This window comes from Ambystoma mexicanum, chromosome 4q (assembly GCF_040938575.1).
Source record: "Ambystoma mexicanum isolate Mex_15411 chromosome 4q, UKY_AmexF1_1, whole genome shotgun sequence".
Lineage (NCBI taxonomy): Eukaryota > Metazoa > Chordata > Amphibia > Caudata > Ambystomatidae > Ambystoma > Ambystoma mexicanum.
Genome location: NC_090928.1, coordinates 183,795,346 through 183,818,524, shown reverse-complemented (window position 1 = coordinate 183,818,524; position 23,179 = coordinate 183,795,346). Strand labels below are relative to the sequence as shown.

The window sequence follows — 23,179 nt, the reverse complement described above, 5'->3', positions numbered from 1 at the left end:
GTAAATGACAATGTACAATCAGTAAACGTCCGTATGACTAGGGTAGGATCCAGCCCTGATGTCACCATGCCTTCCCTTGTGCCTACTGATAGGGATGTACAGTTAAGCCTGGGCATGCTAAAAGCTGAATTTGAGGAGTTAAAACGAGAATACATCAGTTTACTAGAGGAGAATAAAACTTTACGATTTTTTCTGACTACACCTCAAACTTTATCCGTTGATGAAGTGAAGACTGTTCAATCTCTGAGTGAGGAGGTTTTAGTAGATCATGATACATGTCAATATGAAAATTCTATTGGGAGTGAAAGTCCTCTTTCTTGCACAGCACTTATTCAGAGCACAGATTCTGACAATTGTTCTACCGTTTGTCAGGAATTGCTATTAGTTGAGGATTTACAAGTCACTCCTTTACCTAAGATTTCCTCTGTAGCAGTCAGTCATAATTCAGAGTTTGAACACATACATGCTTCTGATTCCCAAACATCACCCACAATGGTGACATACACAGAATCAGTCACTACCGTAGGCTTAGGTTCTGCCCTTGATCTAGCTGCTGAGACTGAAGTAAACATTCAAGCTGATGTGGAAAACGATGCTACCTCTGTGTTCATTCCTTCTTCTGCCAAATTTTGTCACAATGAACAATCAAAGACAGTACATAATTCTTGTTTTGATGGACTCATTCCACAGTATACTAAAACAAAGACCCGGCAGGCGATTCCTGAACTGTTGATTGATAATCTGCCACCTTCAGAAGTTGAGACAAAGGAATGGACATTTGACGATATCCTGATTAACAGAGACTTTACTATGGTGATCCCTCTGGTTGATTTTGATTTTCACAAAGGAAGAGACTCTGTGTCATCCACTAAGGAGAGGGACGGCATGGTTACAGCTCAGTCTTTGATTACTGGTGCCAAGGAGTCAACCGCCCTAGAGGTGCATTCCATTCCTGAGCCACAAATGTGTCTGTTGACTTCTGGGACTTCTGTTTGTCCTCCTACAATCATTCACTCTTCGATTATCCAGTCCACGGCTCTGCAGTCATCATTGTCTAACGTGTCTTCGATCAATGAACAATTGCTATGTCTGCCAATCACTCAAGAGCCTTCACCATGTACGTGGTCAGAGTCAAAGACTTTGACAAGTTTGTCATCAGCTAACGTGACGGCTCCAGCTTGCATGCCCTCAGCCTCTGAATTTCCTCTGGCATGCCTGTTTTCGGCTACAGTGACTCATCCAGCGGATTATCCTTCAGCCACGGAGCCTCCGGTAGCACATCTTGAGTGCCTGTCTTCAGTCCCAGAGCCTACTGCTAGTTTGGCTTCAGTTCAAGAAAAACCTGTATCCTGTTCAGCATCGCTGCCAATATCGGAGGTGCACCTGTCTGCTCTGTTTGATCGTGTTGCAGATTCATCTACTTCTGTGCTACCTCCTAAATCACAACCATTTATTACGGATGAACGTCCAATCTGCCCTTCTTATGCTTCAGGAGGATCACCAGAAGGCCTGCCTCTTACACAAGTTAATACTCCCAACTGCTTGACTGTAGAATCAGCACCTCCCGCATATGCTACATCCGAGTCTGAATCTTCTACCAGAAACATCAAGCTGGATCAAGACTCGGGAGGGCCTTACATGCAAGGCCGTTGGACTTGCCTGGAGTGTTACAATTGGGAGACTGATACCATCCGCCATGGCTCAGACATCGAACAAGTAGCCAACCAGGATAACGGGCTGGACGGTTCACATTTGGGGGCCGGTTTGGATCAGCCGCTTGACGGCCTTTTTGTTGCCGGATCCCACATGAGCCTGAAGGAAGGGACGGGCACGGCCCCCCAACTGCTGCACCATTCGGGTGCTAGTAGTCAAAGGAAGGACATGACTGCTGCAGTTCAAAACGTGCCCGTTATTACTCCTGCTGCTAATGTGCCTGATGTGCCAAGTACTGCGTCTATCACTCCTATCGGTATGCCAAACGTTCCTGCGGTTGTATTCCATGAGCAACAAGGTGGCTACATGACTGACATCAGGAGTGCCAACCTCGTACAACCCATTGGACTTCCAGGCCCCCAAGGCGTGGGACAGATGCAGTCGAACCTTGGTCACCCTCAACCACAGGCCTTTACTCAAATGGATGATGGGAGAAGATCCGAACCTCTACCTCGGCCGCCACCTTCTTTGTCTGAACATGAACGTTTCCTGAAACCTGCTGATTTCTCACCTCCTGTGTGTCCGCTCTCAGCAGGGGGGCTACCAGAGCATCAATCATTGTCCAAAGCATGTCGCACCAGCCTGCCTCCCTCCTCAATGTTGTATAAGTGTTCGCTTCCAGAGACTGAGCTTCCTGGACCTTCCAAATCTGCTTCAGGTCCTGCAAGTCCTTCATGCCTTTCTTCGATCCATGAGTCTCTTCCTCACCGAAAACCTTCCTATGGCTCTTATAGACTGCGGCCTGATTCTATTCACTCCAGTCCTTCTGCTTCTGCCCGTGGGTCATCGTCTCCGTCAGTGCCACTTCTGAAGACGAAGCGCTCCTGTCGTGGAAAGAGGACGTTTTGTGTGAGTAACGGCCGCCTGGAGTCGGCCGTGGGAGGGGGTATAGTGTCACGGCTCGCTCCCTTCGCTCCCGTTCCCGCCACTTGGGGGCATGTTTTGGGGTTTATTCCCTACTGGACATTTCCTTCGAACCCTATGCTACAGTGTTCTGATGAATTGGGAACGTTAAACCCTTATATTCCAAGTTACTTCCCTTCCGGATCCATTCCAGGTTTTTGGCAGCCAGCATGTTACTTAAATCAAATGACTATGTTTCCCGGAATGCCTTGGCTCACTGCTTCACCTCCTGCTTCCCAGAATGCCTGGCTCACTGCTTCGTCTCCTCTCTGGCAGCCAGCATGTTACTTAAATCAAATGACTATGCTTCCCAGAATGCCTTGGCTCACTGCTTCACCTCCTGCTTCCCAGAATACCTGGCTCACTGCTTCATCTCCTCCCTTGCAGCACAAGGCTGGGTGGAGGATAGGCAACACCTGTGGCTGCAGGTGCAGCAGGCGGCACGCCTGAGGGGTGTGCTCGTTTAGCAGCTTTAAAAGCCTCAGTTTGCTTCAGTCCGGCGCTGGTCATTGTAGCAGTGTTCCTGTTGTGACCAGTCTCCTGTTCCTTGTTCCTTGTTCCTGGTTTCTGTGCCTTGTACCTAGTTCCAGTTCCTAGCTTAGTGCCCAGTTCTTAGTTCCTGTATCTTGTTCCTCTGTCCTGGATTTCGGATTAATGTGCTTAATTGATTTATGCTTTCTGCATTTCCCTTTCTATCTTCCTCTGTCTGCAGACAGCCTTTCTCTGTGCTTTTCTATTTGATGCAGCCCAGGTTGCCGGAGCGTTCTGTCTCTTTATGCTGTTCTGGTTGCTGAAGACTTGATGCATTAACCTTACTTTTGTAGTATTAGTTTACTGCCTTTTTCCCTTGGTTGGGTGGGAAAGGTTTTCTTTGTAAAAGCGTTTCCCCAGCTCCTGATCCTACTTTATTCAGATTCCATTCCATATTTTCCATTGCACTTCAGCATTTACTTTCCATCGCATATTAGGTGTGGGTGTTGTTGTAACATGTTCCAGTGTGTATCCCCTTTTGTTTTCCTCACAAGTTAATATCACAATTCATACTTGCCCCTGACTAGGGCTAATGTATTTTGTTATCTTTAACACTTTGCTTTTACAGCCTTCTGGGTTCCTGTTTGATCTACAGGATTCGTGAATTTACTGACATTCTAGTGGTCTTTCCGGTCCTCGTGAGTACTGTTTGAATGATACTTATTCAGTATTTTACAGAGTGTCAGTTCACAGAATCTGTACTTGCTTGCCCGCTACGTGGGTTTAGCGCCGTCAGTATCTGTAAGAGCATAGTGGGTAAAGAGTTTGCTGACTTTCCTTTCAGTTATAAGGAGGTCTTAAGTGCTTACCCTACATTCCTTTATTGTATATTGGTAATACTTTATTTGCACTCCTGGGTTTATACATACACAAGCCTTGGGTATTTTATGCATGTTGTTAGATCCAAAGTTGTTCCCTGTGCAATTCTGTGCACTTTACCCCTTGCCATAGTCAAGGCCTTCTTCCTTTCTTAACAGATAACAGTAGCACGTGCCCTGCATATGGAGCTCGGATCAACTTGTGAGTCTTGTGAGGTTTGTCCAGCAATATTCATTACACAAGTAAGAAGCTGGACCAAAAGGTTGGCCTTTGATTGGAATATGTCAATGTGTAGCCCATCTTGCCCCAGACAATTGTGAGGCCAATGCATTGAGGGCAACTGCAAGCTCTGAAAGCAAAAGAAGAGGCTGAACTTATAAGTGTCTCAGTTTCCAGTTCCACACTTCTCAAAGATACTGTCCTCTAGATGTGTAATCCGGAGAAGTGATCAATCCTGCTCCCCAACATTAGCATCCTAACGACCTGCTGGAAGGACCCCACTGACCGACATGACTAAACTCCAAAACAGGGGAGTATCTTTTGAGTCAATCACAGTTTGCAAAATATACCAGTCCTTCTGCTCCAGCATGCATTTCTGCATTCCTCGTTGAAGCACCCAACAGGACTGCTCGAATACTTAATAGATCTGGGTGCTACAATGAGGCAGAAAAAACACAGACAGTAACCCCCTGAATAATTGTAATTGCACATTTATAACACTCTTAATATCAACATCTAGTTTCTAAGCGCAGGATCAGGATTCAAACCTATGTTGTGCTGCATTGCCTTGCTTCCAAGACGCATGGTTGCCCCTGAGCTATCCTTCCTCCAATGTCATCCTCAGGAATTTTCAAATAGCAGTAGGGTGGCTAGTGCCCTAACACCTCCCCTACACATGCCTTATCAGTGAACCTGCCACATCCCACATTTCTAACAGCACTAGAAGGTCATGGGGTCCCTTTCTGATCTTCTTACTACTCATCTCAGCAGTGTGCCCCAGTTGTGTCCCCTTTCAAAACAGTAATCGATTCTAAATGGTTTTCTCTTATGAAAGTGGCATGTGCTGAGGCATTAGGAATCAACTTAGACCGAAGCTCCTGCTCAAGAACTTGTGCCAATGGGTAAGCATTGCACTCCACCGCACATGAATAAATGAGCATGCGCAGATGGTCTCTATTCATTGGCACAAGAAACTTAGAAAGAGCCTCCCGCCACAGTCTCACAAAGCAAAGCCTAAGGATAATGATGCAGCCAGGCATCTAAGACACCGTCTCGACTACACCTCCTTCATAGGTAGCGGTGGGTCATCACCCAGCTACCCATTCATTAGGTATGAGCGACGAATAGTCCCGGGAGGATAGCTCAGCGGCAACATGCTCGCCTTGGAAACAAGACGAAACTAAGCAACACAGGTTCGATCCCTGGGTCCGCGCTTAGAAATCTCCTGGTATTAAGCGCGTTATAAATACACAACTAAGAGACATATTCCTGTAACAGTGCCTCGATGACCCTGGGATGTGTGAGTGCTTTAAAAAATGCAAACAAATAAATAAAATAATAATAATAATAATAGTGAATCTGATGAGCTTTCTGATTTCAAATGACTTCATTGTTACGAAGAACAGTTCCACAATGAGCTGGTGCTAGAAATATAGCACAGATACTTTACAATGTTCCTAGAAAAACGCCACAGATAAAGCACAAAGGTACAATCAGAGATGCTGAGAATAGGGAGCCGGCTACCTTTTCTTCCTTTTCAAAGTCATGATGACGCGAACTGTATGAAAGACCTCTTGCCAGAGTGACAGGGATACATGAATAGACCTAATCAAGAGAAATGCTGACATCATTCTCCCCAGTTGAGGTTAATTGCCAGGGAACTTGAATCACGCTGATATTAAATATGAATCACTCCCTACTGAAGTTTACGCTGGGTGGGCGATTAATAGCCCCTTTCATAATTAGATGTGGCTGAAACAATACAGGTAGATCACAATGGCACTGCTGGAAAATGTGAAAGGCCCATGCACTTTCTAACCGTATGTATTTATTGCCCGCAAAATGCATAATCGTTTAGTGGGCACTTTGTAACTTACCAAAATGAAGAAAAAAAAAACAGACAATTGTTGTTAAGGGAAGCTGAAAACACGTGTTTCTACCTCTACCTCTTACTTTCCCTTAGAAATATTTTGCTTTAGGTTCCCCGGATGTGGAATTCATGTGTCCTGACTGCATTCATTGTACAAATGTGCATTCAAAATTAGGCTATTGCCTCGTCAGCAAAATGACTCAGCGGCGGTACAAGCGCAAAAGTGTGTTCGATTTTTATTCGTTTTTCATATTTATTTGTATACTCTGAGACTTTTGAAAAATGAGATTTGATTTTGATTTGATTTAATTATTTTTCGTGATGTGCTATCGACCCCTGGGTATCAAAGTGCAGGTTCTGAACCTATGGGAGAAGAACAGGATAATGGGGAGCTCTTGAGTCACTAAACCCAGTTTCCAATGGATTGCTTTTAAAATATCAGTGTCAGGTTAGCATTGGTTCCCAGCAAGCCACATTCACCGTTGGATTCAATTTGTATTTGGATTTAGTTTATTTATAAATAGCGCTCCTGGCCCAAAGGCATCTTGCTTCACTTTCTTCTGACAAATGACAGCTTATCTTGGTGTAATATGGTTCTGCTCCCTAAAAGACACATTGACAGTATCTATATTCCATTGAAGATACCCTACACTCAATTGAGGTTCATTGGCAGATTAAGGGACTCATTCTAATGGCCACTTCATTCAGTTTATCCAAAATCATAACTGGTGGTCGGGAAGATGCCAGGCATTCCAAAATAACAGTTCCTGGAACAGGAGAGAATGAGTGGAAAACAACCGCATGCATGTGGGGAAACTTGTTTACTGATCCTTTCACAAAAGGTTTTTATTACTTACTGGTAATCTTCATTACAGCTACTCCTACTCTTTATCCTCACACTACTTCTTGCTCGTCTCACTTTAAAAATCCTTTTGTTCTGCTCCACCAATCTCCTCAAATGGGTATAACAGAAGGCCACTTACATCAGCATGTCCTCGCTTCTATTCAAGGAGTTGGATCTACGTTTTATATGGGCGTGTGATGCAGGCGGAGTACTGTAATGAAAAAGAGTAGGATTGGAGTAATGAGGATTACCACCCAAGCAGCCCTCTTCCTCATCACAATACTCAACATAGGAAATATACAACAAAAAGGGATTTGATCCAACACATGCAATCCCTTTCAAAGAAGACATGAACCATAGGCATTTTGCATATCCAGTGAGAGACTGTTTTTGTACTACAGAACACCTCAATGGGGTCAGGCTGTCTGTAGAACTGCCTGAAGAAAAACTTGGTTCTTCCCCCTAGCAGATGTAAAGCACCATAAAAGTGCCATGCAAATGTCTTCCAACTAAGCTTCACTTGCCTCCTTTAACCACCTGCTGGAGGGAAGAAATCTTGCACCCCTTATCAGCTGGCCTACAGGTCACAAATAGACTGTCAAAGGTTCGAAGTAGAACCTCCCTTCCTTCCTAAATCAAGAGGAACTGTATGACATCTAGCCTGGCCCTGGTCTCTGATTCCTCCACTAACGGTTCGGGGGGGGTGGGAACCCATGGAATATCTGTGTCTTGGGACACGTGAAAAGTGGTGGGGACTTTTTGCCAAAAGGTAGGGCCCCATCTTAGAACAACAGATGTGGGATTGACCTGATAGTCTGGAGAAGAACACACAAGAGCACCAAGCGCACACTCTTCATAGCTGTCATGATGCCCACCTCAAGCAGGGTGAGAAAACTGGGGCCTACCTTGGTCAAATGATCACAGAGGGGGGGCCTGTGTATTCTTAAGGACCAAAGGAAGATCCCAAGGAGAAGAAAGAGATCTCACCCTTGATCTAGTGATGATAACCTTCTTCAGCAGTTTAGCCACGATAAACTCATCCTGGCCAGGTCATAGCTATAGCTGACAGACAGTTAATGACTACCAATTGTGCAGTTAGAGCAGTAGGGGAAAGGCCCAGGAGTAAACATTTTGGAGTACCTGGGCAATCTGTGGGATGCTACACTCCAATGGCAGAACCCCTCAATTCCTGGAGAAAAACCTCTTGAGTCCCCCAGTGTTTATCACTGCTTAAGGCAATCGGACCTGGCAAATTACAAGAAGATTAAGATTTATCAATTTTTGAAATCAACTCTTGAAATAAAAAAACTACAATTATTTTTCAAAAAAAGTGAACAACACAAAAGGAATCTCTCCTGAGGAACAACGGCTAAAAGCTGTGGTGAAACACGTGTTAGAATAAAAGTGTTTTCATGTAAACTTAGATGACTGGAAAGTATGAAATGAACACATGAAGAATAAAACCATTTATGATTTAAAAAACTAAGAGTCTATCGTATCACATCCAGTGCAGGAGTCGCACAAATTACAAATGACAACATATGAGCAAAAATATCTAGACATTATTGTTTCAGCCACAATAGAGTCATTTGGAGTGCAGATCTGAGCACAAAGAATATTATTGGCACATTAGAATCGCCCTTGAAAGGACTATAAGCCATAAAAGGTTGAAGTAACTAAGCAAAATATATCATTGTTGTGTTGCCTTTTCTTTCTTTTTATAAATCTTTTTTTAAATAAATAATTGTTTGCATCATAAACAACACATGGCAACTCCCACCCTCCAAATCCAAGTTCCCTCTACACTTCCCCCACTGCAACTCTCGTGTTCAGTTGTTAAATAATATGTCAAAGAGAATACCAAATCTCATCCCTGTGCCTCGCCCCAGTGTGTATTGCCATCTGCCCCATTATTTTTTAATAGTATGGGTCAGGCCCTTCATTTGTAGACCAGTTTCTCAAAGTGTATATTTGCATACAACCCTGTCTACCAGTCTGATCAACAATGGAGTTCCCTTTACCTGGGAAGTAAAGAACCTCAAAACCCAGTAAATGGCTTCCAAATCCTTCCAAATGAGCTCATTGATAATTGATAACTCTGGCAGAGCCCCATGCTCCTGAATTGGTGCATTCCCCATGAATGCACCTCATGGTGTTAGGGGGCCAAGGAGGAATCCCTACATGAGATTGTCCATGTGAGCAATTGTCATCTGACAAGGGTGCAAAACCCTAGCTTTTTAGATTTGCATTAAATAATACAACAATGCCGGTAATCCCGTCTCTGAAAGGGTTTTCTTCTGCTCAGATTCCTCTTTCATATGATCCATGCCAAAAGCAAAGTGTGTACCTGTGCCCTGCTGCATCAGTACCCTGTTTTGCAACAACTGCCCTACCAGTGGCATAGAACAGGTTTAGAGGTCACAGGCGCCTATTTGACAGCTGCTGTGGCAGTCAAGTCCCTGCATTGCAGGGGCTGCATTTAAGATATGCATCCCTTTTCCAAAACCCTTTAGTTAATGGTCTACGGGCCTCATTACGAATCAGGCGTTACAGGGTTAACGACCCTTAACGCCTGATTCCAAGGTCCCTTTGCGCCATGGTGAGTTTTACGCCTGCTTTTTGCAGGCGTTAAAATCCATGGCGCTAAGGGACCATGGTGCTAATTACGCCACCATAATTTACGGTGGCGTAATTAGCGCCTTCCCCACTCCCATTTTGCCCTATGGGGCAAAAATGGGAATGGGGAAGGGTAAAATGGGAAATGGGGATTTACCGCCCCACTCACCTTGGAATGGGGCGGTAAATCCGCCATCCACCATGGTGTAAACATAGTTTACACCATGGTGGTAAGGGTATGACCCAGGCGGTAACTTACCGCCTGGGTCGTAATGAATGTTCACCTCCTTTTGGCAGAGTAGTTTTTAAATATAAGTCATGCCTGAGTTAGGGTATGGTGGAAGGTATTCTAATAATTATTACAGCCACTTCCGATTTTATATCACAAATATTTCAGCTCCTGTGAGCCAAGCTCAACTGTGGAAGGTGATGTGTATTCGGACCAGACAGGTTGAGCCTGACAGGACAGGAAGTGAATGCCACTTCTTTGATCTCTTTGTGAAGGCAGGTAACTCTTTGTGAAGGCTGCCAGGGACAGCCAGAGAGCAGGCAGCTATCCTGGGCCTAGGCATCAAAGGAGCAAACCCTTTCTTAGGGAGTAGCCTCACAAACAGGGTGCTGCATTTTTATAGGCCTTTGCTCCTAGTGAGAAGGAAAAGGGGAGGATTTAGAGTATTCAGGAGCGATCTGTTCAGTGGAAGGAAACTTTCAACATGTTGTTTCCCCCTGCCTCTCTCTCTCCGTCCAGTACCTTCCACTTTCTCTAGGGCAAAGCACTTTGGGTCTTATGTCAGAAGGACAAAGTCCACTTCTTTCAAGAACACTGATAAGATCACTAAGGCAGTTCAGCTTTTGTCCAATCACCTGCAGGCTTTTACCTTTAAAATAAGGGGTTTGTCACCACTTCTTAGATCCTGTCAAGACACTGAAGATCCATGCCGAAGCAACCAAGAAGAACTTACTGAACTTCCTTTGGGAAAGTTGCACTTTCCATATCCCTCAACTTGAAGTGAAGAATGAGGCATCTAAGGCAGAAGAAAGATCTGCTCCTTATCCACTCCCCAGGGCAAATTGAGGGTGAACCTTTTCTGTGGACCAGGAAGTGTCAATCTGCACCATAATATCCTAAAGCTGGGAGAGCAGACCCTGAACAGAATCATCATTATTCTCAAGTCCCTCTGAGTGGGACGCACAGCAGTCGGAGGACGAGACCAGGCTAAACTCCCTGTTCTGTCGCACCAAACCGGTTGCTCCATGTTCACTGCACCTTGACAAGAGGAAAGATGCTGGCGCTGGCTTTTGTGCTCCTCTACGAATCATAACTATTGCTTGTGCTTCAACCAGCTAGATGCTGCATCATGACCAAGCTGCACACGTTGTTTGCTTGCTAGAGATAAAGCTAATGCTCAACACTGGGACCCATTCCAAACCACTGGCGAGACACACGCCAACTCTTACCAGGCGTTACAACGGTTTGGCCCAGCTAGCCATAAACAGCTGCCTCACTGACCTGAACATCGACTCACCAAAGATCACCACCTTTGACAACCGTCACCCAACGACTCGAACCACTGGAGTGCCACGTATCAACTCCTTCCAGCAGCTAGAAGCCCGACCCGGCCGGCCCAACTGCAGAGAGATCCTGTGACCACCCCATTTGCATCACATGGAGCCCTCCTTCGACCACACGGAGCAACTGAATTCACCCCTACTTGACACCTGCTTGTTACAAACGATCCAAAGTGCTGAACTGAGCCTCATCCGCTCACAACTAAGTACGACACCAAAACCACATACCTTTGACCTTGAACTGCCCCCTCGGTCTGGGACCATAGACCATAGACCATAGAAACTGGTTAGTCACCTCAGCAACTCCTTTCACCCCAAGACATATATTTTACTGTGGTTGGTAATTTGCCTATGACCCTTGAATGATCAGTGGTTTTTTCTTTAGTCTATTGCATTTTCTCTGTCTCTCAACATGGGTGGGTTTTGTACAGTGTTTTCTACTTTGTATATATTTTGTTATAGAACCCTGATTGAGCATTCCCTTTATTTTGGACTGTTATGCTTTGCTCTTTGTGTTGCTACTGAATCACATTCACACCTCTCTTGAGAGCATAGCCTTAGCTGCCATGTTACCACAAAATGGAAAGGAGGTATATCTCTGAACTGTGCATGTATTACCTTTATGATTACGTTGGCTCTTGCTTTGTAGACCTCTGAGGGCCGAGTGGGCATTTTTACCTCTACTCACCTTTCTACTCCTGCAGAGCAGAATCCAATTCATCACAGAATGCAAACCTGAAAAATCTCTTTAACCCCACTGTACTCGTGCAATACACCCACCTGGGCTTGTTAAACACTACGCAGGATTCTCATGTCTGGGTTTAACCTCCATCTCTGCTTAATATATGTGGATACCCGCTACAGTATGGAAAGCTTGGCTCACTGGTATAGGAATCTCAATTCTACACATGGACACATCTTGCCCCAGCTGAGCAACCTCGCAGCCTACGGTACGTATATCTTCACACCACTAGCATGGACACAGGCCGCAGGCACGGCCAAGCATCCATGCACGATAGAATATGGCTACAGCTAAGCACATCCGGCCTAGTACACACATAGCTGTCCCGACTGAAACACCTGATGTACTTTAACACCTCTGCCACTAGCATACAGTGACCACTGCCCGAAAGAAACCGGTATAGCTGGCCTCACATAGACTCTCTAAACAATAGCAATCTATCTCTAACCCCAACAGCACCCATCCATGTGTCTGACCTCTCTTGGGCTGCTTAGTCAAGCTTTGCCAGCCACCCAAGTCCTAGAACAGAAAACATGCACACATGCATCTCCTAAACTAAACCCCTTAGAATTTCCAACCACATCAACTATGGTCACCAAGGGTGTTCAACCAAGGGCGTTCAACCAAGGAAAAAGTGCATTGAGGCCCCAAAAGTGGGGAAAGAGCGCTATATAAATAACCCAATACAGAACAACACAATACAGTCTGGCACCAACGACCACTGGAATGGACATCTGAGTATCTGTAACATTGGGACCAGAGTATCGAATTATGAGAGGATTGAACCCAACGGAGAAGAAGGCATTCTTGCAATGGCAAGAGATGCACTCTAGTCAATGTTCTTGCTGTGTGTACCTAAAGGCTGTAAAGCCTTGACAATTTGCTGAACGTAGATTGACATCTGTCTCAGGTGAGGCACACCCTTCCTTGATGGATCATGAAGAGTGCCCCTATAAACTGCAATACTTGAACTGGACAGACATGAGACTTCTTCAAGCTTAAGACCAATCTTGGAACTGTTAATGATCTTGAGGTCCTTTACAGCCTCGAAACACTTTTGTATAGGCACATTATACATGACATATCATATCATATCATACAACCAAACTTCTAACCTCTCTCTCAGTCACCCGCCTGTATATGCCAATTGTTTAAGTAGAGAAACACTGCAACTCCATCCTTGTGCCGGAGACCTAACTGTGGGCAGGAACATCATCAATACAATGGGGGAGGAGCAGAGATGAAAAGGGGTGAATCTATATTGGAAATTATTATCCCTAGCGCAAAGCCTTGAAACCCAGTCTTCTGGGTGTATCTACAAATGGCTATATGTGCCCCTGAGATCCAGCATGACCAACTGATTTCAACTGGAGATGACTGGAATGATCTTTTGGAAGGGTTGCATTTTGAGCTTTACATTCAGAATTAGCTCATTAAATTTGTTCAGGTTCATTCGGAAGGACACTGATGGTTTTTGTGACCTGGAAGACAATTGAGCAGTGCCACTTTCCTCAATATGATGGATTAATACTGCTGATGTGTCCCCTTTATAGGATGCTCCTGAACTCCTTCCAATGTATCCCCCTCTTCTGATGATCCAAGGCATTCAGCCATTCCCTGTTTCTGCAGGCAGAGGGGAGAACTAAATGGCTTAGCCTACTCTTTTATAATCCTCAGAACCCAGTGAGCTGAGGTAGAAGTCTGCCAATGGCTAATGAAGAACCACAGCCTCCATCTCACTCTGCCGTTTAAGTGAGGATTGGCCTAGCCAGGTACGAGGTTCCCAGGCAAACAACTTTGCTGTGGCAGGAGGAAAGAAGCCTTTTGCAGGACCTCTGATGCTCTGTTTGCCCTTTCTTTGATTATGGGTGTTCATGCCACAGAGGGGTAGTATGGACTGGAGGCTAAAGTGCTTTGAATGTTCTTCTTACTGAGTGTGTTTGTTGACTTGTCCTGTTTGTGTACTTTATGGACTTCCTACTGAAGTTCTTCACCAAAACACTTGGCCCATTTGGAGGGAAGATGTATAGGGTCTGTGTTATGAGAAGAATCTATGGTCCACTCATGTACAGGGTTCTGCCCCTTAGCTGTCATAGCTGTACCCATGGTGAGGGTGGTGGTTCGCACCCCAAGAAATTATGTTTGCTGGCACATCATTTCTACCAGCTCCCTACAATCTTCACCCTCCTCCAACTTGGAATAAAGAACTTGGAAATTATTCAGGTAGGCCTGTGTGAGGTAGCAGATGCAGGTGTTTTTCCTCATTGCAAGATGTACTACAGTGTATATCTTGCTGAGTGCAGAATCAACTCTCATGTCCATGGGTGGGCATCCAGTAAGACTAGACATGAGAAAATCTAGCTCCAAGGCAATAAGGAGAACAGTATCCTCGCTGGTGCAAGAGTATATTTAATAAATAAAGATTGATACGCACTGGGTTAGTTCACACTATTAGCAGCTTTTCTTTTATATCTGCTATGGGGAGTGCCTTCTTGGCCGAGACCCTGACTTGCCTCACTGTAGGACTAGCAGCGACATGCCTTATGTAACTGCATATGCTGTGTAGTATGCATTAAAACCACCTCAACCACTTCTGTATCAGATACATTCCAGTTGGTTCTCTTTTAGACTAATTAGAAGATGCAAAGGAAGTCAAGGCAGCCAAAGAGAATTAAGACAAGGATGTAACTCTGGATATCCTTTTCCCAGCATCATGTTTAGCTGCCCTGTTGTACCTCATGCAGCATATCTTGGATCAGCTCTTTCAACCTGTGATCAGATTTGGTGATGTGCTTTTTGTTTTGATTTTGGTGAGGAGGAGATGAAGAGGCGGCACTTGACGAGGGACTACGCTCCTGTACTTCCTTTTCCCCATAGCTGCAAGCTCCAATAGAACTTTCCGGGCTTCAGAATCATGTTTCCTAGGCAATAGTGCACTAAATATCCATTCCTGAGAATGGGTAAGATTCGAACATGGCTAGAATGCTCAGAATGTAGATGATGATGCCAAATTAGCAAGGCTGCATGATATATTGAAATACATAAGTGCAAGTCCCCTGCTTGTGCACCAGCTTCTCTGGAGCAAGTCCTCCCTGCCTCTGCTTTGTGACTCAATGGCAAAACCCAGCAGCCAGGTCATAGAGCCCCCAATCCACCCTATCATCCTCCAGCAACAGAGTTGGCTCAATTTCTAAAGAAGTTCTAAAGAATGGCCTACTAATTGGGAACTCAATCGGTCCGACATCAAGGAGGGCCCTCTGAGATCCAACATCATGGTTGTTTTACAGAGGGAACAAGCCCACCTGCCCCTGCTCCCCCCAAGAAACACTGTCGATGTGGACAGAATGAAAAGTAGGACATGTTGATGTAAGTTTATTACTGTTTGTTGTAACTATGTTTGGCTGAATGAATGGGTGATGTCACTAGTGGAGCTTGGAATATTATTTGAAGTAGAATTAGGCCCACCACAGAGCTCCAGTATTGTCAGATGGAAATATGTAGTCTGGGTAGTGGGCATCAGAGGATCCAGCTCAAATGTACTTGATATTATCTGTAATTTCAGCAGATATCTGTTGTATTTCAATGTGTTGGAACTCATGGAATTAGAACGTGAAGAGTGCAGAAAGTGAGGTAGGATGGTTGAGAGAGATTTAGAGATATTGGAGAAGGACAGGGTAATTGAGAGGATTGAATAATTTCAGTGTATTATCCCCATAGTTGTGGCAATGAAAAGGAATAGCAAAATGAGGATTTGTGTGGATTTGAGAGATTTAAACAAGAACATACAAATCGACAATTTTCCATTGCCCATAATATCAGAAATGTTGAATTGCATACAGGGGGTGGATTATTTACAACATTAGACTTTTGAGTGCTTAGCATCAGATGTAATTTACCTATGACTGCAGCAACCTCACAGCTTTCATAACACTAAAAGAATGTATCGTTATCGAAGTATGCCATTCGGGCTGGCATCGCAGCAGTGGTGTTCCGGAGAGCGATGACAGTTGAAAAGAGCAAATGTAAATTTAGAGAAAAAGATGTTGGGTATTTGGGACATTTAATGAGCGCCTAGGGCTACAGAGCCAAAATAGATCCCATGGAGGCTAAATGCACCAGATCCCACAAACAATCCTTTTTCGGTCTGTCCGAATACTATAATTGATACGAATTTTGCAGGTTTGACAGAACCTATTAGGAATTTTTTAAAGAAAGAGAGCACATTTGTCTGCAGTGAAGAATGTATAGAAACAATGACATTAATTAAAGGAGTCATTTGTGGGATTATGGATCTTGGAGGATTTGAAGCAGGGAAAGAAACCAAGATTACAGTGGATCCTAGCAGTATTGGGTTAGGAACAGTTATTTTGCAGATTGCTGATGGTATATAGAAACATATATGTCATGCATCTAGAGCAGTGATAGATATTGAAGCAAGATATTCTCGTATTGAGACAGAATTATTGGCATGTGTGTGGGGTTTGAATTATTTTCGTAAGTATTTATACGGCAACAAGTTTATGATTCACAAGAAGTACTAACAATTAGTTGAGCTATTGACAGTAAGAAGGATGTGTAAAGTGACCCAGAGATTGGCCAGATTGAGCATCAAACTGCAAGATTACAAATATGAGATCAGATATGTACCTGGAGTAAAACACAGAGTAGCAGATTTTTTTTCGAGGTTGCCAGTAAAAATGGAAGGACCAGTAGAGGATGATTAAAAGGAAGTGGTGGCTATTGGTTTGGATACTATAATGAGAGAAAGATTAGAGGAGTAATTGAAATGTTATGAGGTATTACAAAGTGTCATGAGCTACACTGTTGGCAGATGACCAACATGTGAGTTGAGAGAGGAGATATTACCATTGTGGAATGTGATAGCAGAATGTTCTGTAGAAGATAATCTGTTGATCAGGGGAGAAAGGTTAATATCTTCCAAGAATGTGAGGGAAGAGTTAGTGGTGATGGCACATAAAGGGCACTACAGACTCATGGGCACCAAACAAAAGCTTAGAGAAAAGTATTGGTTGCCAGGGATGGACATACAAGTGTGTAGAGATGTGTAAGGAATTGTTGGCCATGCTAGAATTCAGCTAGGAGTTGTAAGATTAAAAAACAGAAGTGTTACAGATATAGCATCCTAATGAGGCTTGCGAGCAAGTAGGTATAGACATTGTGGGACCTTACAGTATGTTGAGGTCGGAGAGAACATTTCTTATTGTGATGGTTGACTATTGCTCTAGATTGGTTGAAGCAAACTTTGCACAGAAGGTGAGTACCAGTGAAGTGATACATGTCTTGGAACAGGTTTATCGAAGGGAGGGGTACCCAAGGAAAATTATCAGCAATAATGGAGTACAATTTCAAACTGAAGAAATTAGAATGTATGCTCAAAGAGTAGGACTTTTATGTATGTTTTCAGCAAATGATCACCCCCATAGTAATGGTTTATTAGCAAGATGCTACAGGGTATTAGTTGAAATGATAGAACAAGCAATCAGAAATAATTTGGCAGTAGATGAAGCAATTGCAGATAGGTTGTAGAGCATTAGGACATCAGACATGAGTGACACTAATGAGTCAACATTCAAGATTATGTGAGGGAGAGATTCCAATACTATATTGAACCCAAAATGGGTTAATGATCTCAAGAGTTCAGGGGAAAAAAAGGGACGGGCAACAATCAACAGTGAGAAATGAGAGTAATGGCAGGTTAGGTTTCTTACAGCAGGATTGGGTGAGGATCAAGGTAGGTGTGGTACCGTGTAATCTAAATTTTCAGATCCCATGAGGATAAAAGAAGTATTTGCAAATGCAGCAAGAGTTGAAGATGGGTTGATTTGGAATGTGGCTAAGTTGGGTAAGTGGCGTTCAAATAGTTTTCTGGAAGTGAACAGAGAAAGGTGAAAGAGTACAAATATTTATTAATAATAATAATAATTTATCATTTATATAGCGCAACGAACGCTCAGGTATCTGAGCGCTGCTTATTATTACCCACGGTGTGTGGTGCTCATTAATCGACCTCGGAAAGATGACAGGCTGAGTTTGGCCCTGCCTGGATTGGAACCTGCAACAGCAGGCTCTGGAACAGATGTCAGAGCAAGCACTCTACTCGCTGTGCTATCGGACCAGCTATTTGTTGTATGTAGACAAAAGGATGGAGGATTTTGAGTCAAGCGTTATAAGGAATGGTGATCATAGTGGTCAGAAGGAATGATGATCAGAGTGGTCACATGGAAGTTGATCAGAGTTGTGACCACAGGGGACAGAGGGAAATTAGTGGATTGGGGAGGAGGGTGAGGATGGCTCCACTATGGTTAAAATATTACGTGGTGAAATAAGTGTAGTGAAAAGTTTAATAAATTGCATGTTGGTTGTGGTTAATTTTTTCTCAGGTTTAACTTTAATTATGGTTCAGGTTACAGGTGTGTTCGATTACAACAACATTTTTAGCTTCAGCTTAAAAAAGGAAGATTTTATTTTATTTCTGTTATTTGGTGGGTGGGGTGTTGTGTTTCAATGTGTTTATAGAGAACTTGTGGAATTAGAATGTGGTGAGTGGAGCGAGAGACATAGGACCATTGAGAGAGAGAGTATTCGGAGTACAGGAAAGAAAGAGGACAGAGTTGACCGTTGGTGTGGGAATGATAAAGTAATTACTTTCCTCCTTTGGCTTCAGTCTTCCTTGAAGGAGCGTACAACAATATGTATTAAAAGTATTTACCTGCAAACTTATCTGGAGCCTTGTGGAAGTCAATTTACATTACTGTTATAACCGCATGAGAGGATGCAGCAAAACTCCAGACAAGATCATTGTTTTATGAGATACTGGTGAGAAGACAGATTGTCTTCCTGTTTTCAAGTACTGGGATAAGCAAGAGAGATGTGTGGGTGATGTATTCAGTGATTCTGGGGTCTTGTCTGAGGGTGGATGGTTAGTAATGTTGAGCGGGAATAGAGCAAGCAAATTGTGATGTGTTGTTGGCAGCTTCAGATCGGAAACACTGTTTGGCCACCATGCTGGTGTGCGGGATTATGCGTGGTTTGTTTTGTTGTTGTGGTGTTGTGAAGTATGTGCAGACAGCAGTGCTGTGGAGGTCTGGTTGTGTTAAGTCCAGAGTTTGAGCGGTATAAGCAGAGGGGTGTGTTTTTATTTGTACAGACTATTGGTGAGAGTCCTTGAAATCCATCCAAGTGATCCATCCCTCACAACCCTGAAATCAACTCCCACCTTAGAAATACATCTGGTGCGCCACCGCCCCCCTTGAAAATCTACCCAAGTGTTCCACTATCCCGACCCCAGGAATCAGTCCAAGTGCTTTACACCTCCCCTCCCTGAAAATCTATCCAAGTGCATCACATCTCCCACCTCCGAGGTTCAACCAAGTGCGCCATAACTCCCACTCCTGACATCCCCTGACATCCATCCAAGTGAGTCACACCTCCCACCACAGGGATCAATCCAACTGTGTCAGACCCCCCTGCCATCTATCCAATTTTGTCACAATTCCCACCCCTGATGTCTGTCTAGGTGCATCACATTTTCTATCCCTGAAATTCATCTAACAGTGTCACCAGAGGCAGCCGTGGTCTTTGTCTACCCCCCTAGTTGCCCATTTCTGTGTTTTACCTGAATTATCACCTCAGGGGTATTGATTCCTAAGTTTCTCCAGAGTTTGTTAGGCTGTCTGTTTCCTCAGTACAAGCCCTATCTCTAGCTAGGTGATGTGTACAATGGTCTGAGGGGGACCTGATGGGAACAGTTCATCGTCTACCTCGATACCCTACGGGCATTGAGTATTATCTATTGGTAGGGCCTGGGGCATTACTCTTGTTCTCTTGTTGGTCGTCAGTTGGTGTACGCCTAGGATGAGGATTTCCCTTCCTTGATTTTCCGTCCCCTGGTTTGCCATGCGCCTCCTTTCATGGGCTAATCGTATTGGGCCTACCAGCTTTTCCTGTTTCTAAGTCATCCCTTTTTGTTGTTGGGGGCGTGGGGGTGGGGAGCATCTCTGATATGTTTTCTCTTCCCAATCTTGTCCTTCACTCCTCTATGCTTTGTTGGCTTTTTTTCCTTTTTCAATAACCAGGTTTTAAGAACCTTTCTGAATTTTGTATGGTTCTCCATACTTCGTATTTCCCCGGGATTGGAGATCCATAGTTTCGCGGCTAAGCAGGAGACAGCGGATTCACCGAATCTTTTCTTTGTGTATTGTTTGAGTTCTAATCGGATGTCATTGCAAGATCTCATGGCTCTGGTTGGTTTTTAGATAGAAGGTTTCTTTTGAATAAATTCTGCTCCCTGGCCGTGTATTTCTCTGTGCATTATGCACATTGTTTTGAAAGTGATTCTTTTCATGACGGGAGCCAATGTAGCATCCTAAGAGTTTGTGTGATGTGATCTCATCTGGTTAGTTTAAGGAGAAGTCAGGCTTCAGCATTTTTTATTCATTGCAGTTTCTTTAGTAGGTAGTCTGGCATTCCAAGGTATATGTCATTGGCATAATCTATCCTGGACATGATGAGGGATATGACGGCCAATGTTTTGTGTGTGAATGAGAGGAATGGTAGAATTTCTTTAATCGTTTGTCGGTGGTAGAAGTACTTCTGGATTATCATATTAACTTGGAGTTCTAGAGTTAGATCTGTGTCCATGATGATTCCCTGGTTATTACAGCTGCAGACGGTGTCGGTGGATTTCGCAGTTCTATGGGCCATGGGTATCGCTGAGTGTTTTCTCTGTCTTCCGGTGTAATCATGATTTCAGATTTGTCTGGGTTAATGTTCATCCATTGGTAGATCTCCTTGAGCCACTCTATTTTAACACATATTGCCTGGATTATAATCATTGCCTTCTTTCCTCATATGCCCATGTCTCCAAGGAGTTGCACAGGGAATTTTAAAACACCAAGCTCATAAAAGAAATAGGGAATCTTGAGCACATTTAAAGTTACATTTTATCTGTTACTGGACTTCACGTGACACTGAGGGCTCTAGGGAATGCGTGCACAGCATCCACTGATAAGGCACACCATTGAAGTTCTGTGGTGCATTTCACATTCGTGGTTATCACTGCTGCTTTGCCCCTACACGTTTGCTGTCTTCCTTATCATTTAATTGTGATTACTGATGTTTACATGGATAGATGTACAATAAAGAAAAATACAGAATTTGTATGCTTTAGGTCAATTGTATCGTGAAGTTATTCAGTTTTCCACAAAGGATACAGAGTAAAATGAATTACATCATTCATGAATGCGAAAAAGAACATTTCCCAAATTGATTCATACAAAAAAAGATTTTCAAAAATAACAAATCAAAGAGTGCAACAGAACCAATCTCTGAATTTTTCATCTATTTATAGATTTGTCACAATATGTTAATACAATCACATATTTATATACACTACGCGTTTCGGGTTTCCATGACCCCTTCTTCAGGTGTAGATGTTGATTGTATATTCTTCACATTCTAAAACATTATAACGAGACAAAATCACTGCACTGTCTCATTTTCCATGTGAACACCCATGTATGAGTTATGGCAAAAATAACTTATTAGACTAACCTTTGTGAACACAAGGTCAGTCTTCAACTTCAAAGCTCTAAAAAGGCACAATATGTATTGCCGAGAACGGAAAGTCGGCTTTTGATACAGTCTCCCGTCCTGCATCACTTACATATTTACTTACGTGATATGTCACATGATCGTGAACGGATCACGTGATCAATTTGTTCCGGTAGTACGTAGATTCCTTTTGAATAGTCGAAACTGCATATAACGTGATGGACCATACTTAACAGGCAAATTAAGCAAAGGTAAGGTGCTAAATGTAACTAATTAAAATGCAGAATGCCCTAACAGGGGATGGCCTCAATACTGTCCAAGAACGTCAACTCGTTACTAATGTAGCGGTCACCTCATCACTCCGAACCACTATCATTAGTTAAACTCAAAAGCTGCATTGTAGCTGCACTTCAAGGTCCATGTTATGAAAACTAAGTATAGTTCAGGCTATATACTAGTATGATTGAGTGAAATCTACTAGTGTCCGTGATGGAACACTATCTTCAGCCAAAAAGACATACTCCAATTGGAATGGTTGCACAAAGATACTTGAATCTAAAGCCTCATAATAAAGTTCATCCACTGACATTAAATGACTAATGATTTTCGTGGTGGCTTAATGGATGTAGACGGCACTCTGTCATGAAATCCTAGACAGAATATTACTGTCTGCCGGATTGTAACACGAAAAATGTGTGTGGCATGGGGGTCATGTAGAGTTCTCGACTAGTTAACTGGATGATTAAAGCTGGTTGCCATGGGTGTTCATTTGGAAATGTAAACAAGTTCATTCAATAACAGAGTAGTACAATATTACTGATGCACAGTATCCTCAACTGAAAAAGAAAAAAGAATATATTTCAACTGTCCAAAATTTGTAGTACAGACATCAATATTATAAGAGAAATCCAAAAGAAAAATCAAGTGGCACTGCCAACACCATGAATTGATTCCATTCAAATGTAGCATGTTAAGTCAAAGTCATTATTCATGCCTTTTGGCTCGAGAAATTAGAATTCCTGTCAGGTGACATTGTCAGTAAGACAAGAGAGACAAGGTATGCCGCCTCGAGGAGACACAGCACCATTCGGTGCAAGCCTGTGAAGATTCCTTGTGACAGAGAAGGCATGCTATTTATTTCAGAACGTGCTCCTGTTGCATCATGTTCTCCAAGACACAGTGACTTCATGAGTCAACCTATTCTAACGAGCATATTGCTCTGCCACAGGTAAACAAGTCTCTCAGACATTGCAAACAAAGAACAAACGTGTCTTTTGGACGGCAAGGTTGAAGCATTCCCACAGATGTTTTATGATATGATATGATACAGCATTTATAACGTGCCTATAAACAAGTGTTTGAAGATGCGACGAGGCAAGGGAGGGGGAATGGAGAGAAGACAGACAACGATCTTACTAGGCCAGGTGAACATTGAGATCGCGCAAGTGCAGGGGAAGGGGGAACGGGAAAAGTGCAGGGGGCAGGGGAAGGAGGCTGTGCAGTGCAAGGGATTGACAGTAAAAATAAATAGTATAAATAAAAGCAATAACTAAAAGGTGCAGCCAGCTGGTGGCAAGTGCAAGAGTAAGTGCAGACATCAGGTGTGAAGTGCTGCTAGAAAACAGTCCTAGAGTGTGGGGTTTGCCAAGACGGAGGTGCAGGTGTGCAACTGGTGGGAGAGGGGACCTGGGCCAGAGGACAGAGGGTAGCCAGGTGACCAGTGCAGTTTCAGTTTCAGCCAGGAGTTCAGCAGGGGAGAGGAGGAGAGAAAGTTGAAGCA

General features: G+C 43.6%; 1 long non-coding RNA gene across 1 annotated transcript in view; it reads right to left on the bottom strand.

Annotated features, from left to right (window-relative positions):
* The window catches only part of LOC138468490 (uncharacterized), a 1,478,099-nt gene that overhangs the window by 147,507 nt on the left and 1,307,413 nt on the right, over positions 1-23,179 (bottom strand). The gene's annotated exons all lie outside the window — the stretch shown is intronic.